We start from the raw sequence: 17,982 nt of genomic DNA, 5'->3' as shown, positions 1-17,982 counted from the left end.
CCATTCACTAACCCATCCATAATTCATTCAATACATATGTAGTAGGTACCCAGTGCACGTAAGGCCCAGCTGGGCGCTGTCAAAAATCTCAAGGTAAATCAGACTTGCTTCATGTTTATTGGTGACATGGGACTGGTTCTGACTCATCAGACTGTAAAAGCAAGAGCCATTTGCCAAGAAAGGAGACCTCAGAGAGTGAACTCAGCTGGGGATGGGTATCTCTGAGGCCATTATATGTGGTTCCATTTCAACTCGGCATTTACATCAGGCAGTAGAGAGATAACCTGTGGCAGCTCCACATTTTAGATATCTTGATGGATCCATATTGACTAGTTTGTGCAACAGAGTAATGGGGAAATAATTGTCCTTTTGAACAGCTGCCAGAAAAAAATGCTGGAAACAAAGAAGCTAGACTATGAAAAGACATTCAAGTTACTCCAAGATAGAGAGTTAAGGAGACAAGGGACAAGGTAATAAAGAAAGGTACGCAGATATTTAGGTAGGAGCTATTTTAAACAGTTCAGAGATTATAAGAATACTTAATTAGTACCTAAGAAGTTGTATTTTTAAAGCAAGGTCTAGTGGATTAGTATATGTTATTCCAAAAGTCAGAGTTAAATCCACACATGTGCTGGTGAGTTTAAAAGGAATTAAGTCACAGAAACTCAAAGGGAAATGATTAAAGCCCCCTACTCCTGCTTCATGTAGTTTCTCTTGGCTCAAATTGGCTTATTCACTTGTTCTAATGTAAACAGGTGCTGCTTTGTATGCAGTGGCAGGTATAGCAAGTGAGGAATAATTCACCTACATTGTGTTAGCCTTGCTCCTTTCAATTGAGAGTATAAAGGTCATAACACATTATAGCAATTATATTTGCTTAGAAGTCTTTTAAAGTGAGGATTAATATTTCTCAAAACAAGTTGTGTTTAGCATATACATCCCTTGGTAAATCATCTTATTAAGATGGTTGATATAGAAAGTCATATGTGAAAAAGAGAAACAATAACCCAGGTTTCCATCTGATTATCTAAGGCATTTAATGGAGTGTTGATGAGCCAAAAAAAAAAAAAATAATAATAATAAATAAAAATACAACACATCAGGTGATATGCTTTTGTAAATATAAAAATAGAATGTACCATGGCATTTAGGAAATGCAAATGCAGCTCTGTTAAGCCTGTACATTTCAGGGTAGTATAATCCTTTCCATTTAGCTCATGGTATTTACATTCCAGTACAGAGATTTCATTGAACATTCCTGGTTATTGGCCAAAGCTTATTATCATTATTAAGAGTTTCATGTTCATATCACCAAATCCTGGTGTGCTAGAGGGAATGGAAGCCCTTGAATGCTTGGAGTGACCACATGTATACAAGACCGCAAAGCAGGAGGGGACTCACACTCACTCCGCACAGCTCTCTCAGGCCCTTGGCGCATATAACCTTATGCTAACTTCACTTTGCTGTGAGGTCAATATGATAGCACCCTGATTTCACAGTTAAGGGAACTAAAGCTAAGTTGGTCTCCCAAGATTAACCAAAATTTGTTCCAAATCTATCCTTTTTCCAATATATAATGCAACTTTCTCAAATACATAATACGTTCAAAACTTCACAGAGAGTAAAGCTCAGGGGGCAGAAGAGGCTAAGAAAATACTTCCCTTTAAGAAGCTTCCACAAAAATATGTGGATAAAAAATTCCTAACATATTATTGAATGTTAATAATGTGTGGGAGGCCTTTCAGTTTATCAGAGAAGAATAGACCTTTCTGATATGCATCTCTTGAAATCGCTCTGAGGATACAACTGAATGGATAATGGATCTGATCCAATCTGGCAGTTCTTTCTTTCATGCAAGTTCAAAATCCCTCATCAAATAACTAAGTACATGTGCATATCAGCCATCTTCACCCTGAGGTTAACAGAATCACCTCCAGTGACACATACACAGATTTCTCAGCATCTGTTTCCACCCTTACCTCCTTCACCATTGCCTTGAAAGGGGAGCCTTGTTTCTCCTTCCCTACATTTCATCCCTTCCTGCTCCCTGCCTCCTAAGACTTCGCTTCTGCAGTTATAACCTCGGTCCTCTCAGTTTTCCCCCATTCCGTCTCTTGCCAGTCATTGGAAAGTCATGTCCAACCTAATTAAAAAACAAAAAATCCCTCACCATCCCACTACTCCTCACTTGACACTCTAGGCTTCCCTCCTCCTGCACAGCCTAGCTTCTGGAAAGGGGAGCCCATAACGCTGCCTGTTTCATCTCCTCACCACCCCCTCATTTGCCATCCCACAACAATCTGGCTTCTGCCCTCACCACTCCACTAAAATCAGCCTTGCACAGTTACAAAGGATCCCCTTTTGCTTAATTCAATGGACACCATGTGATTTGCCAGCTTACATACTAAAATTGGAAAGATGTGGAGAAGATTATCATGGTCTCTGGGAAAGAATGACAAGCAAACTCATGCAGCATCCAATATTTTTATAGTATGAACTCATTGTGTTATATATAGATATATCTCTAGATATAGAGAATATATTTGCATGTAGAAAAAGTCTGTAAAGATATACATCAGAATTTTAACAGTAGCTATGCTGGGTGATGGGATTTAGGGTGATTCTTAAATTATACATAAGTTTTTATATGTTTTTACATACATGCATCTTACATAATGATCACACATTTTCTATCGATAAAGACATCATCTCATGATATCCAGAATTCTTTGTTTTGGATCTAATTTGACCTCACGGCAGTATTTGACAATATTGTTTTTTCCTTGTTCTCAAAGATACCACACTCTGGTCTTTTAGCCTCTCAGCATCTTATTTTTGGTTGCCTTCGTAGTCTCATCTTCTTCATCCATACCCTTCGTGAACGCTCATACCCTGAACTTCTTCACCATCTCTCATCTCTTCTACCCTGCACAAAGTCTCTGAGACATCTCAATCATGTCAGTAGCTTTCTTTATGGTGAATACTCCTAAATATATTTCTCTAACACTAAGCCCCTGACTGGGTCTCAGCCTCCTATATTTACTAAGTTTTCAAGAACTTCAAAATAAGCATACTACAAAGGGAACTCGTCTTTCCTAAGTATTGGTCCAACTCCTGTAGTAATAAGTCAATGAACAGAACTAGCCTTTACCAAGCCTTATCAGAAATGCTAGAGTCATTTTTTAATTCCTTTCCTTCCTCCTACTTCCTACAATAAAAAGCTCATTGAGTTTAATAAGCTCTATCTTCACCTATTTCACAAGAATTTCTTCTTTTTGCACTATCACCACTGTCTCAATCAAGGGTCTCATCATTTCTTTCTTCGACTACTGAAACAACCTCTTGACTGGTCATATCATCTTTAGTCTTACCCCCTCTCATCCTCTTTCTGTTCTGCAGTCACAGTGGTTTTCCAAAAACATAAGTTACATCATGTCTATGTCCTGTTGAATAGCCTCTGATAACTCCCATTGCCTATGGATAAAGTTCTGAATTCTGTTAAAGGTCCCCTAATATAGTCTCATTGTTCAGCATTGTGTATCGTAGGTCTTTATGAACTCTAGACTTACAGATATGCTAGCTGTTCTCCAAACATCCCATATCCTCTCAAGCCTCTAAGCCTTTTTCTTATGTCACTCCTTCTATAAGCAAGCTCCATTTCTATTTTCTTTACTTGACTTATTCCAGGATATCTGTTGAGACTCAACTCAGGCATCATTTCATGACCTGCTCAGACACCCACCGTTGCTCTCAGAACACAGTGTGCTTTCTCCCTCAGTTGCCATAATGTCACACTCCATTTTAATTGTTCATTCCACTGACTCTTGCATACTAGAATGTCGAGATCCTTGAGTAGGGGACTGTGAACTTAATATGTTTTGAATAAACACATAATTCGCATGAAAAAGGCAGCCACTTCCAAATTGAACTGATACAAGGCCTCCTGAAAAACTTATCCACAAAATACTGCCGTGTCCTTCTTCAGAAGTCACTATAGTAAACAGAAGTGCATCTAAAGGTATTTGTTCAACCCAATACTGACAATTTGAAAAGCTCAGAATTCAGAAAGAGCTCCAGGAGAAAAAAATAGAAATTGAGTTAAAGCCATCCCTACTGAAAAGCATGAGGTCTTCCGAACAGGCATTTCCCTGTGGGAATGCCAGGATTTAATTCAGGGAACACAGTATACAAAGTGAGAAAACCAGTTTCTAGTTATATCTTTACCTCCCAGACTCCCAAATGATTCTCTTGACAAATCACCGGCTTCATGTAAAATTGTAAGACAGCAACTTAATGAGCCTAAAAGAACAAATTGGTCTTCTCTAGTCCCTTTGGAACTAAAATAAATAATTATACTATGTCAGTGAAACTTCTTTTCAACACATCACTTTCAATTCTCATAACACAAACCAGATTATTACTATGTATGATTATCTGGGTCTAATTTAAGAGATTACTTAACTGCTACATGATGTTTGTTAACCAAGTGTCAGTACTGTCTTTCAGATACTGGTATTCCCGACCTCACAGTGAGAGACCATATAAGCTCTTACCTGTAATCAATGGGTATAAAGTTGGCCATGATCCTCCTTCTTCTCTGACCAAAGATAAGCATGAATAAAATGCTCCCTTTTACTAATTAGGAAACAGAAAGAAACAATTGGACTCAAATAGGATCTAAGACAGAATTATAATATTGGAAGTGTAACATAATTAGCATGGAGGATGCATCTCAGAAACATCTCCATCCACTCACCTCTCACAGACCCTGCTCTTCCTTATAAAAACAGCATAATGCATTCAAATACTGGGCATTCACAGGTATAGGCTAAGGCGGGATTTCTCTTTAGCCCAAGAAGGAAAAACATATTTTATGTCAAATATGTGGAGTCTTTTCCTTTTTCTAATTCTTAGTTCAATTTAGGGAATATAGAGATCTGATAGCAAGTCAGCTGGGGACTTGCGGGAAAAGTTTTCCTAGAATACACAGATATGTCCTTCTCCCTGTGCACTGTCGTAACTAGGTGTGACACCCTTGAATATGTGACACTGAGGGAAGATAATGCCAATGACTGAGAATAGCAGAATAGAAGAATGGAAAGCAGTCCAGTCTCTCACAATAAGAATACTTTCTATTAGCCAAGACTGGAACCACCCTCTCTTTAAAAATACTAGATATGATTATGTATTATTTGTGGCTAAAAACTTTCCTAACATAATACCACTGATTGCTTTTTCCTTGTGTTCAAATTGGTGGACTTACCATTGGCAAACTATATCCCACAGGTTAAATCTGTCATACCCATTTTCATAAATAAAGTTTTATCCCTTATTCTTTACCATTCTTTCAGCAAGGGGCTAAATCACCTACACAGAATTTTCTTTTTCTTTTTTTTTTTCTTTTTGAGACAAAGTCTCACTATGTCACTCTCTGTAGACTGCCATGGTGTCACAGCTCACAGCAACCTCCAATTCTTGGGCTAACGCTATTCTCTTGCCTCAGCCTCTCAAGTAGCTGGGACTATAGGTGCCACCACAATGCCCTGGTATTTTTTGGTTGTTGTTGTCATTTTTGTTTGGCAGGCCCGGGCTGGGTTCGAACCCTCCAGCTCCTGTATATGTGGCTGGCTCCCTAGTCACTGAGCTACAGTCACCCAGCCTACATAGAATTTTCCAGGAGCCATTTCAGACACCCCAATCATTGTGAAATTCTACAAAGCCAGGGTTGTATAATATTGTATACATTGTAACATTGTTTACAATGTTAAAATCTCACAGAGTAAAGAGTACTGCCCCACACCAAAAATGCCACAGTGATCCTACTGAGAAATACAACCCATACTCAATATAATAACTCTTAATGTAACTGTACACCTTATCTTGGGCCATATGAATTGTTTTTTTTTCCATTTCATCTATCACCATGACAACCACAGGTCTGTTGGATTTTCCAGCTTCGGTCAATAGCAAACTAGAAACAGAGCACTAAATATGCTGTCAATACTCATTAGTTATCTGTTGATAAATTGAAGAAATATACTATATTTATCAATACTTTAAGGGATATTTTCTCTAATTAATATTTTCTGATTTGGGGGCTTATTGAGATGTAAACATAACATTCTAAGTTCTGTTCTAAAATACAAGTTGACTATGCACACTTATTTTTATTAAGACATATTTTACTTTATATTCATGAATTTTTAAGTGCTTTCTACTTTCAATTTTAAAGAATGATTATAATTTTTGGAGTTCCTTTCATACTAAGCAGTATTTATAAATAATGATAATTATTCTATGTCTGCTTTAATAAAATATTTTGTTGGGATGAACTAAATTACTCTTACTATAGAGATTTTAATTTGAAAGAAAAATATGTACAATGGAAACTATTACAACTGTTAAACAAACAAGAAATATTACTTTTATTTTATTTTATTTTATTTTATTGAGACAGAGTCTCACTGTCACCCTGGCACCATAGCTCACAGCAACCTCAGACTCCTGAGCTCAAGCGATCCTCTTGCCTCAGCCTACTGCATAGCTGGGACTACAGGTGCCCACCACAATGCCTGGCTAGTTTTTTTTTTTTTTCAATTTTTAGTAGAGAGTGGAGGGGTGGTTCTCATTCTTGCTTAGCCTTGTCTCAAACTCCTGAGCTCAAGGGATCCTCCTGCCTTGGCTTCCCAGGGTGCTAGGATTATAGGTGTGAGCCACTGCTGCTGGCCTACAAATATTACCCTTTAGTATACAGTCTGCTGAAAAGTCAATTATAGAGATTTACAAATAATGTGAATTGCCTTCAATTTTTAAAATCTTGAAGTATTAATGGGTACAAATATTTTTATTACTTGGATACCTTGTATAATGCTTAAGTCAGGGCTATTAGTGTGCCCATCACCAGAAAAGTGTTCTTTGTATCTGATATGTACACTTTTACTCCTCACCTCCTCCCACCCTCTACTTTCTTGGATTCCAACGACCATTACATCTGTTTGTGCCCATGGGTGCCCATTGCTTACCTCCCAATCATCAGACAGTGCATATGCTGATTGTTTTTCCAACTCTGAGACATTTCATTGAGTAATGGTCTCCGGTTACGTCTAAGTAAGCTGCAAAAGATATTATTTTCTTGTGTGTGTGTGTAGCTGAAGAGCACTACATGGTATACACAACAACATTTTATTAATCCACTCAGGAACCGATAAGCACTTTGGTTGATTCCACACCTTTGCAATTGTGAATTATGCTGGGATGATCATTTGAGTGCAGGTGTCTTCTTGGTAAAATGACTTCTTTTCCTGCAGTAAATATCCAGTAGTGGGATTGGTGAATCAAAGGGAAGTCTATATTTATTTCTTTGAGGAACCTCAAGGAATCTCCATACTGTTTTCCATAGAGGTGTTACTAACTTGCAGACCTACCAACAGTGTAGAAGCATTCCTTTCTGTCTGCATCCACACCAGCATCTACTGTTTGTTGACTTCTTTAAAATAGCCTTCTGATAAGGGGAAAGTGGTGTCTCATTGTGGTTTTAATTTCCATTTCCCTGATGATTAATAATGGTGAGAATGTTTTTTTAATTTTTCTTTTTCTTTTCTTTTTCTTTTTTTTTTTTTGGCAATTGACTATCTTTTGGGGAGAAAATTTCTGTTCATGTATTTTGCCCACTTACTAATGGAGTTATTTGTTTTCTTGCTGGTTTGTTTGAGTTCCTTATAGATTCAGGATATTATTCCTTTATCAGACATATAGTTTATGAATATTTTCTCCCATTCTATAGGTCTGTTTACTCTGTGGATTAGTACCTTGGCTATGCAGAAGCCTTTTATTGTCCAATTTATTTATTTTTTTTGTTGTTGTTGCTGTATTTGCTTTTATAATCTTAATCACAAATCCTTTGCCTAGGCCAATGTCTACAAGAGTTTTTCCTAAGGTATCTTCTAGAATTTGTATGGTTTCAGGCAAAAGACTTATGTCTTTTATGATCTTGAATTAATTTTTGTATATGATGTGAGACAGGGATCCTGTTTTATTTAGAAGAATGGCTAGAAAGTTTTCCAAGTACCATTATTGAATAGAGCTTCCCTCCCAGGGTATGTCCCTCTGTGCTTTGTCAAAGATCAGTTGACTATAGGTTGATTGTTTTATTTATGAGTTCCCTCTTCTGTTTCATTGGTCTGTGTCTCTAATTTATACCAATACCATGCTTTTTTGGTTATCAGAGCCTTGCAGTGCCATTTGAAGTCAAGTAATGTGATGCCCAGATTTGTTATTTTTGCTTCAGATTGCTTTTGTTATTTGGAAAATATTTTTCCCTAAATTAAGCCAGGAATTATTTTTTCTAGATGTGTGAAATATGATGTTGGTATTTTGATGGGGATTGCACTGAATCTTTAAATCACTATGGGTAGTACATACATGTTAACAATGTTGATTTTACCAATTTATGAGCCTGGGATCATTTTCCATTTGTTTGCGGCATCTATAATTTCTTTCATCAGTGTTTTGTAGTTCTCCTTATAGAGATCTTTTACCTCCTTGTGTAAGTGTAGTCCTAAAAATTTTCTTTGTAGCTATTGTGAATGGTATTGAGTTTTTAATTAGAATCTCAACTTGCCTGTTACTATAATATAGAAATGCTACTGATTTGCATACATTGATGTTATAAACTGACACTTTGCTGAATTGATTTATCAATTCTAGGACCCTTTCGGTGGAATCTTTTGGGTTTTCTAAATACAAAATCACATTGTCAGCAAGTAGAGATAGCTAACCTTCTCTTTCCCAGTTCGGATGCTTTTATTTCTTTCTCTCATCTTATTATTATCGCTAGCACTTTCTGTACTATGTTGAGTAGAATTGGTGACAGTGAGTACACCGGTTTTGTTCCAGTTATTGGGGAATTTTCTTCCCCATTCATTATTATATTAATTGTGGGTTTGTCATATATGGCTTTCATAATTTTGAGGTATGTTCCTTTTATGCCTAGTTTTTCAGGGTTTTTATCAAGAAATGCCTTTCCCGCATCTATTAACATGATCACAGAGTTTTCTTTCTTCCATCTGTTTATATAATGAATAGCTTTTATTGATTTTCATACTCTGAACCATCTTGTATCTCTGGGATAAAACCCACTTGGTCATGGTCAATTATCTTTTGTATATGCTGTAGAATTTGGTTTGTTAGTATTTTGTTTAGGAATTTTGCAACTGTGTTCATGAAGGATTTTAGTCTGTAGTGTTCTTTTTTTCTTCTGTCCTTTCCTGGCTTTGGTACCAAGGTGATGCTGGCTTCATAGAGTGAGTTAGGGAAGAGTCCTTCCTTCTCAGTATTATGGAATAATTTCTGTAGGACAGGTATAAGTTCTTTTTGGTAGGCCTGGTAAAATTTGGCTGTGAATCCATTGAGTCCAGGCCTTTTTCTTGTTGGAGATTTTTTTAATATTGCTTCAATCTTGATGCTTGATAATGGTCTATTTAGGATTTCTGTTTCTTCAGATTCTGGCTTGGAAAGTTGTGTGTTTCCAGGAATTTCCCCATACATTTTCTAGTTTGTGTGCATACAGGTTTTCATTGCATTCACAAATGACATTTTATATTTCTGTGGTATCAGTTATTGTGTCTCATTTTTCATTTACAATTGAGCTTATCTGAATCCTTCTTCTATTTCTGGTCAATCTGGCTAGTGGTCTATCAATTTTATTTATCTTTTCAATAATCAACTTTTTTTATTGGTCCTTTGTTTAGCTGGTATTTATTTATTTATTTAGGTTTCCATTTTGTTTAGTTCTGCTCCAAGTCATGTTATGTATTTTGTTCTGTTGGCTTTCAGTTTGCTGGTTTGCTCTTGTTTTTCTAGTTCCTTGAGATTTGACACTAGGTTGTTAATCTGTGATCTTTCTGTCTTTCTGATGCAGGCATTCATGGCCATGAACTTCCCCCTAGGACCACTTTTACTGTATTCCATAAATTTTGATAGTTTGAATCTCCTTTGTCGTTCAGTTGTCTGGTTTCTTCTGATATGAAACCTCTTCTCTCAGCTCAGAGCATGTTTAGTGAGAAGAAGGAGAGGTCGCTGTACAGTGCTTTTTTGACCTACTGTGAAAGACCGGCCTGGAAGCACAGTAGATATGCACTGAGAGCCTGCAACGCAGCTCATCTTTGTTGTCCGATTGCTCTGTCATTCTCACAATCTAAGCTGGTGCTGTTTGGTCTGCGTGTGGAGTAAGTAGTCAGTTATTCCCTATGTTGCTCTTGGAAGCTTGGTTTGGGGGCTGAGTGAGTCCCTCTGCAGAGGCTGGTGTTCTGAGAGACTGCTTTGCCCACGTCCCTCTGGGGGGTGGTGGCAGTGGCAGCCGGGCAAGGCTATCTTGGCAGTGGTCATGGGTCTCAGGGCTGCCAATTCTCATCCAATTGAGTCCAGATGCAAAGGTGGCTTGAGTCTAGGAGGTCACTTGCAGAGGGTTGGATGATGGAGCCATTCACACCAGATAGCCAGTGCTGTGGAGCCCAATGGTGGTACTGAACCTATGAGCAGGGCCACAGGGCCTGATGGCAGTGGAGGAGCCTCAGAGCTATACCTACCACATCTAGCAGCCTGGTGCTAGAATCTCTGCTCCAAGGACAGTGAGGGATCCTTTCAGCTGGGTCCATGGGGTCAAGCGGCAGTGTGGGAACCTCAGGCACAGAGCCACAGGGCCAATGGCAGCCTAGGGATCATGGGGGTGAGGCTACAAGCCAGCCACTGGGTAGCCAGGGCACTGTCCTTCCCTGGGTTCCACACAGGGAGTCACTGCAGGGCTTCTCAGCTGGCCTCTGGGATGCCCATTCTGTGTAGATCCCCCACAAGGGGAGGAGAGCTTGGCTTCCATCCACAGGGCAGGAGAGGATATCCACTCTCCCTGTTCTCTCCCTGGCTGGTCAGGATGACACAGAGGTAACTGCAACAAAGCCAAATCCTGTGCAGACGTGGTGCTCGGAACCCAAGAGCTCAGAGTGGTGTCAGTGCAGCAAGCTGTAAATGGGAGCCATTAGGTCCCTGCTGCGCTGCTTTCCCGTGAAATGCTCTCTCATCAGTCTGGAGGTCGGCAGCGTTGATGGGCCCCTCACAGCTCAGGCTCTGGTGTCCGCAGGGGAGTGTGGAGCCCTGGTTCCACCTCCTTCCTCCTCCATGTGTGGATGTCTACCCCAGGTACCTCCAAACCTTGCCAGGTGGATTACCTCATCACCTGCTCCTTCACTCTGGATGTTCCCTTCACCTCCTCGGTGATTCACAGTGCTATTTTCAAGAAGGCCCATCTGTCGGTGGGCATCCACCTGCAACCTGCCATCCTGTCCTTGAGAGCAGAAGTCTGGGATGCTTCTACCTGCTTTTTTTACCTCTTACCTCCTGAATTGACTTTATAAAACAATTTAAGAGCTGTAAAACAAACCTACTGTCAATGGAATATAACATAAGTCAAAAAGAAATCATAATCACCTAGAATTGTTATTTCAATCAAGAGACTACACTATAACAACCAGGGCCCCCAGGCAGAGGCCCTGCTTCAGTAATACCAGAAGGATGAAGGAGTAAGTGGTCTGTTTCTTTAGAAAATAACCAAATAGTACTTTAGCTTTTCGGATATGAGTCATTTTTTTCTTCCTTGCAGAGTACACAGGTGATAAAAGGAAGGCATTAGGGTACACTAAGCTCCAGACATTGCTAATAATCATATTATCCCAGTTTACTAAATCCCTTTTTGTTACTTTGAGTTAAAATGTCTTGTACGTTTATAGAATAAAACCACCTAAAATCTGAACTATTCAAAAAGGAAGTATCAGCAAGTCCTCTCCCATCTAAAATGGCCACACTGCATATACGAAAATGATTTGCTATGCAGCAGCCCCCTCGCTATTCAGCAAACCAGGCTAAGTTATTGTCATCTGGGAGACATGCAGTTGTTTGGTGACAATGAGCAGTGGCACGATCATTTAGCTTGGAACCCAAGTATGAATGACTTTACACATGAAAAATGAATACAAAATATCCCTCAGGTGTGTGTACAGGACAATGGTCCCAGTGAGTGTTTCACTAGTAGAGAGATTACATGCAGGACTACACACTCAGGTACACACATATTAGATTCAACAGATAGATATACACCAAATAAGCGTTAACACCTGAGCCAGCCATCATTATGAGCACAGCATATGGGAGAAAAAGGAAAATCTCCAAAATGACTGTGCTTAGAATGAGCTCTGAGAAAATATACATGCACCAGAGGGATTCAAGGTCTTGATAAAATTCAGTAGAAAAAAATGCCATGGGGCATATAAAACAGGATCTCATGATTTAGGAGTAAAGAATTTAAGAAGACAACTTTCACAATGAAGGATTTACTCAGTTTTCAGCAAGGAAAAAGTGGAAACTATTACCCATATATATCATAGATCAATACCTTATCAATTCATGTATGTAATCAAATGCATATACTTTTCAGTTTAGGGCACAAACTCAGCCATTTCCCCCCAAATATATATTTGCGTTGTAGAAAGAAGTTAAAGGCCCATATCGACACAGTTCAATGTGTGTGCCTGGAGTTGGTGGCCCCTATGTTACCAATTGCAGTCAAGATTACAGCCCAAAGGGAAAAAAGACATGTAAGTCACACAACTTTTAAGATATTCTCTGTATTACAACAAAATAATCCATAATATTTGGAAAAATAATTTTAAAATGCAGATAAACAAAAATAAAAGTTATCTCAAATTCTACTCTTAGCACTTTGGTGTATTTCCTATCAGACTGTTTCTGTGTCTCCTCCCACATACACTGAAAGTTTTTCTTTAACACTGGGACCAACATGTATATACTATTTTAAACCACCTGTTCTGTTTTGTTTCACTTGCATAGATCAGTTTTCAATGTTAATGTGTGTTCTGTGTATAAATAGTACCATAGTAGTTCATTTTATGTAGTTTTCCCACCCAGTTATTTGTGGTGAGACATATAGTCTGCTTCCCATTATTTTAAATGTGATAAATTTAGTTCACAGAATTCACTGAGTGACAACACAGAGTGGTCAACCATTGAAAGAACTTCTATTACTCACAGGTCCTGAAGCTATGTGTAGGACCATATGGGGAAGTGCTGGGGTCAGTGAGGAAGGTGGCAAGGGGAGAGCATGGCCCAGTGCTTTTATTGTGATTACCCCATGAAGGAATGGGTTAAGAAGAGTAGATCAGTTCTAGTAAAGTCAGGACTAGACAGTTTGAATAATTTCAACAGGTGATGACCCCTAATTGACTACTGCCCGGAGCAGGGATGACTGAGGGCAGGAGAAATAGGGCTTGATACATGATTTATAAAAGGAGGTGGGTGCTATAGATAGAATGTGGGTTTTAAATTGGTTGGCTTGCTTATGAAAAGGGTATTCCTAGCAAGTTTACCATCTTTAGGAATTTTCTAGCCTTGGGAGGGGCTTGTCTAGGATTCACAAGGCACAAGGATATCAAAGCATCACAAAATACAAAAATATGATTAATACACCCATACAAATAACTGCCCAGGAAGCTTCCCTGTAGCAGCCTCTCCTCCTTCTAACATGTACTACGACACCAAGTACTAAGAAACAAGATGGGTCCACCTAGGTCATCAACAGCACCTGTCCCATTCTTTTTTTTTTTTTTTTTTTTACACCAGCCCAGCCCCTTCTTTTTTAACACCACCTTCTGGTATTATTCCTCCTGATTTCACAATCCCTGTGTTCTAACACCCCAACCTCTCACGTCTCTGACTTTTTCTTCATTCCATCTAAGCCACACATTCCCACGACTATACCCTGGGCCTACTAGTCACCAGAACCAGAGCCACCTCCAAAGAGCAGTGCTGGCAGCTGTGATGCCAAAGGGTTAGTGCTCAGTAATTTTTTTCAATAATCAATCAATTCGCAACTAAGTTCTTCTGATGTTAAAAAAAAATGCCCAATATGTGGCCAAGATCAGAACATCTGAAAGAGCATCATTACAGTTTTGGGAAACAGGTAGTCTTCACTATTCTACAAAGACAGATGTTTTGAAGGTAAGTTGTTATTATATCTTTCAAAGGCAATTTTATGGTATCCATTAGAATTTTGATCTTCACATCTTTTAACTCAGAAATTCAACTCCTATCAATCCATATCACTGATAAAATTTGTAGAAAAAATGATTCCCCTAATATTTGAGAAACACCAAGAGGGCCACCATGGCTGAAGCACAGTGGAAACAAGAAGAGGAAAAGATGGACTTGGAGAGCTGGGAAGGGAACAGGTTTCACGTGGTATTCCAGGACCAAAGGAAAATTTGGACTTTATTCTCAGCGAAACAGGGAACAAATGTGGGGTCTTTAGTTATAGAGTGAAATGAATGATCACCTTACATCAGTTTTTCATATGACCTTGACAGTGCACAAGGCCACTTCCACTTTCAGGTAAGACTGCTGAAGTAGGTGCTGTCCGTGAGCCAAGCACAAAAACTCATGAAAAAAATCAGAACTGACAGGAATAATATGGTGAGGTCAAGGAATATAAATTATGAAAGAAGTTGTTAAATGTGGAAGATGTAAATCAGAGGCTGTCTAAAAGCTATGGAGGGAAATCCTATTAGGAGAAAATAAGAAATTAAATGATATTCACAGCTGATATGAGAAATCAGCAGGAATGATCTGAACTGCTTCTGCGAAATAAAAGTAATTCAGCCTGGATCACAGTCTTAGCAGAAATGTTCCTAATAGCATAAATATTTACATTTCTGTAAAGTTTTTATAAAAGGAAATTATTTGACATCTGAGTATTCAAGCAACTTTACCAATTCCTGAATGTTTAAAAATTTTGTTTTGAAATAGGAAAAATCTAGGTCAAAATATCAACTAATTTATAGAGGATTCTCTATAGAATGACATAAAATAATGAATATTCTATTTTTAATAAACAGAATATCTATATCCCTACCTGTACTATGAAAATATAGTCAAACTATTGAGCAAAGAATGCTTCATACTCTATTACAACATCCTAACGATTTGGCACAGCATCAAGGCTATTCAAAGAACAGTATGTTTCCCTTCATTAAGTAAAATGTCTGTACTGAAAAGTATATTTTTAAGCCATCAAGTATCAAAAACCTTGAACAAATTATGTTAACACTTTCACAATGCGTAGTCAAACAGTAAATAAACTAACAATAGACTGAAAATAAATCATCAATTGAATCTGTTAGAACCAGGATTTACTTATGTGAAAAATTTCTAAATCATTTGAAGCATAAAAGATTAACTGTCAAAATACACCACAGTGGAATTTCATTTTAATACTGACAACAACAGAAAGCACGATTTAACAGAGCAGCATCCTGCTATAACAAGGGAGGCAGACCATATGTTTATGAAGAGAGAATTAAATTTGTGTTGTAAGTTCAGTTAGGATACATAACCAGGTCTAGATAGTGAAATTTATCTGCTCTACTGGGTTTGCTGTGCACCTCAGGAAATCTGCTGTATGGGTGGAGGCACAGGGAGGCGGCAGTACAGTACTGGGTAAGTACAGGATGTAATCGTCCCACCAACTTTCCTTGAAGTAGCTCTGAGAACACAGATGTACTACCTGTGTCAATCCCTCTATAGCACATTTCCAACAGATCTGGGGGCTGCTTCATTCTCTGGATTCACATGCTCATTTGTTTCCATGGTTTACAGAGAAACAGAAATAACCAAAAACCACGGGCGCTTAAAGTCAGAAGAAACCTGGTTCTCTGACACAACACGTTCTTAATTTTACGATAAAACCATCTACATCTTTGGAAACAAGGCTGTAACTTATAACTCCTTTCTTTATGTCTGGATGGCGATCTCAGAAGATGGCAAGGCCAACTACGTTCCCAGAGCCCCAGAAGCTCGGGCTGTAGAAGCAGGCCTGCTGGTCCTGAAGAGAAAATGCTGCACAGCAGGACAGCTGGGTGGAGGGAAGCAGCTCAGAAAACCTACATCTCACTGCCTATCTTCATCGAGGTCACAATCAATGATCAGAATCTCAGAAAAATTATTAAATATTGAAAATTTTTGTTGACATATTATTTCTAAAAGTATTGAAGAAAAGTTTTTTATTTAATTAGTCTCCATATCACCCAATCTCCCTGCCACCATCTCAGACCTCACCAAAGAATCCACCACATTGGCCCCAGAGTGAAGGTTTTAAAATACAACCCATGTCATCTCCCTAGTATTGTAGTAAAATACTACAATTCCTCTTATCATGCAAGGCTGTTCAGTTAGCCCTGTTTTGCCATCTAGATTTATACTCATTTCCCACACCTGCTCCATCTCCTCTGGACTCCAGATTCCTAAGTGCATGTGCGCACACACACACACACACACATACACTAACCATCTCATCATTCCTAGTGTGTTTTTGAGAAAAATAATTGCACATGCACAGGACTGTAAAATTTGCACGTGGCAACTTCAGGAAGTTGGGGATAGCTGCGCTGTTAAAGAGTTTGATGTGGGAAATGGTGAGATATCTGGATGACAGTGTAAGTTAGGTTCCTTTTCTCAAATTATACCCTCTCACTTTCCCATCTCATTCTCCTCTACCTGGGCTAACTTACAATTATGGTTTAACATCAGAGTTACACGTCCCTTATCCTGAAAAGCTTCACCTGAAGTCTGCATGCTGGGACTGCTACTTCCAAGATGTGCTCCCTGCATTTAAGCATACAGCACATTATACAAGGACCATCTCAGAAGGCCACTGACTGACTTGTATAAAGTGCTACGAGAGAATTGACTCCAGGGATTCACCTCTGGCTACCAGACATAAATGAGGATGTAGCTCAGACAGGAGATTTGTTTCCTCATTTAATCGAGCAGATGGAGTGGAGAAATAGACAAATAAATATTCCTCTTAGCAGACATATACAACCACCCAGTCCCTCATTCCTCCAAGTCTGGTCACAAAGAATGTAGAAGTACAGAAATCTTCTCCAAACCTGCAGAGGGTCAAAGAGAAGCTCCAAAGTTTCTATTACTGGAGAATTTAGATCATCAATTAACCATTTATAAAGGGCAAATACCTACTCAGGGATACCATTGTTCTCAACGTATCCATATCACACCCCCAAGGAAGTACTGGAGGATCGGTGATTGTTATTTCCTTGAGATCAAAGGCAAGGTGTCAGTGCTGCCCCTATTGTGATAATTCCAGCCTGATGAAGATGATTCTTTCTTCAGGCTCAGGGGCAAGGGAGTCTAATGTGTCCAGTCCCTGGTCTTTTCTCTGCTTCTCCAGATCCCTCAGAGTGAACATATGCATGGAAAACTGGACCCTTCCATTATACTAACTTTCGGGCCTCTTTGACTCCAACCCATGACAAGAAATTCATCTCGCATTTCCTGTCCGCACTCAAGGTACATATTTATATAATTCAAGCAAAAATTTCACAATGCCTATCTTTTCAGATGCTCTTTTCTATTTTATTCCATTTTTTCCATCCTTTCTCCGACTTCAGAATAGTGATTTCCTAGCCCCTTATACAAATCTACACCCTCAAATACAGACACCTTATTTGGACAAGGGTTAAGTACCTTATTTAAAACTATTAAAAGGCATAATCTCCCAGTTCTTAATTATAGCAATTATCATTTCACCATTTTTTCATTCATCAAATGTTAATTGAGCCTCTATCCTATGATAAACATGTCCCGTTTGATCAACTCCTCTCTTTTCCTGTGCTTCTCATTTTGTAATATCCCTTCATCAATATTCGTATCTGGAGACACTGAAGTACTTAAAGTACTTTCCTACCTTTTGATAATTATTTTCCAAAAAACTGTAGGCTGTCTCCCTAAATATGTCAATTTTCATGCCCATTCTCACATTTCTGGACTTGGTTTCTATTTCTTTTGTGTTCCTTCTGTGACACATCTAGAAAGAAAGGGGGATTCCTACTATGTCCTTAGTTC

At 38.7% G+C, this 17,982-nt stretch overlaps 1 protein-coding gene and 1 non-coding gene across 4 annotated transcripts in view; one reads left to right on the top strand and one right to left on the bottom strand.

The window, feature by feature from the left end:
* The window catches only part of CTNNA2 (catenin alpha 2), a 1,130,561-nt gene that overhangs the window by 995,294 nt on the left and 117,285 nt on the right, over positions 1-17,982 (bottom strand). The gene's annotated exons all lie outside the window — the stretch shown is intronic.
* Positions 2,383-2,487, top strand: LOC128585189 (U6 spliceosomal RNA). Its single transcript, XR_008379921.1, has one exon. It is a non-coding gene; the product is annotated as a U6 spliceosomal RNA (small nuclear RNA).

This window comes from Nycticebus coucang, chromosome 4 (assembly GCF_027406575.1).
Source record: "Nycticebus coucang isolate mNycCou1 chromosome 4, mNycCou1.pri, whole genome shotgun sequence".
In the NCBI taxonomy this organism is placed as follows: domain Eukaryota; kingdom Metazoa; phylum Chordata; class Mammalia; order Primates; family Lorisidae; genus Nycticebus; species Nycticebus coucang.
The sequence above is the reverse complement of the archived record's forward strand: the minus strand, read 5'-3'. Positions and strand labels throughout refer to the sequence as shown.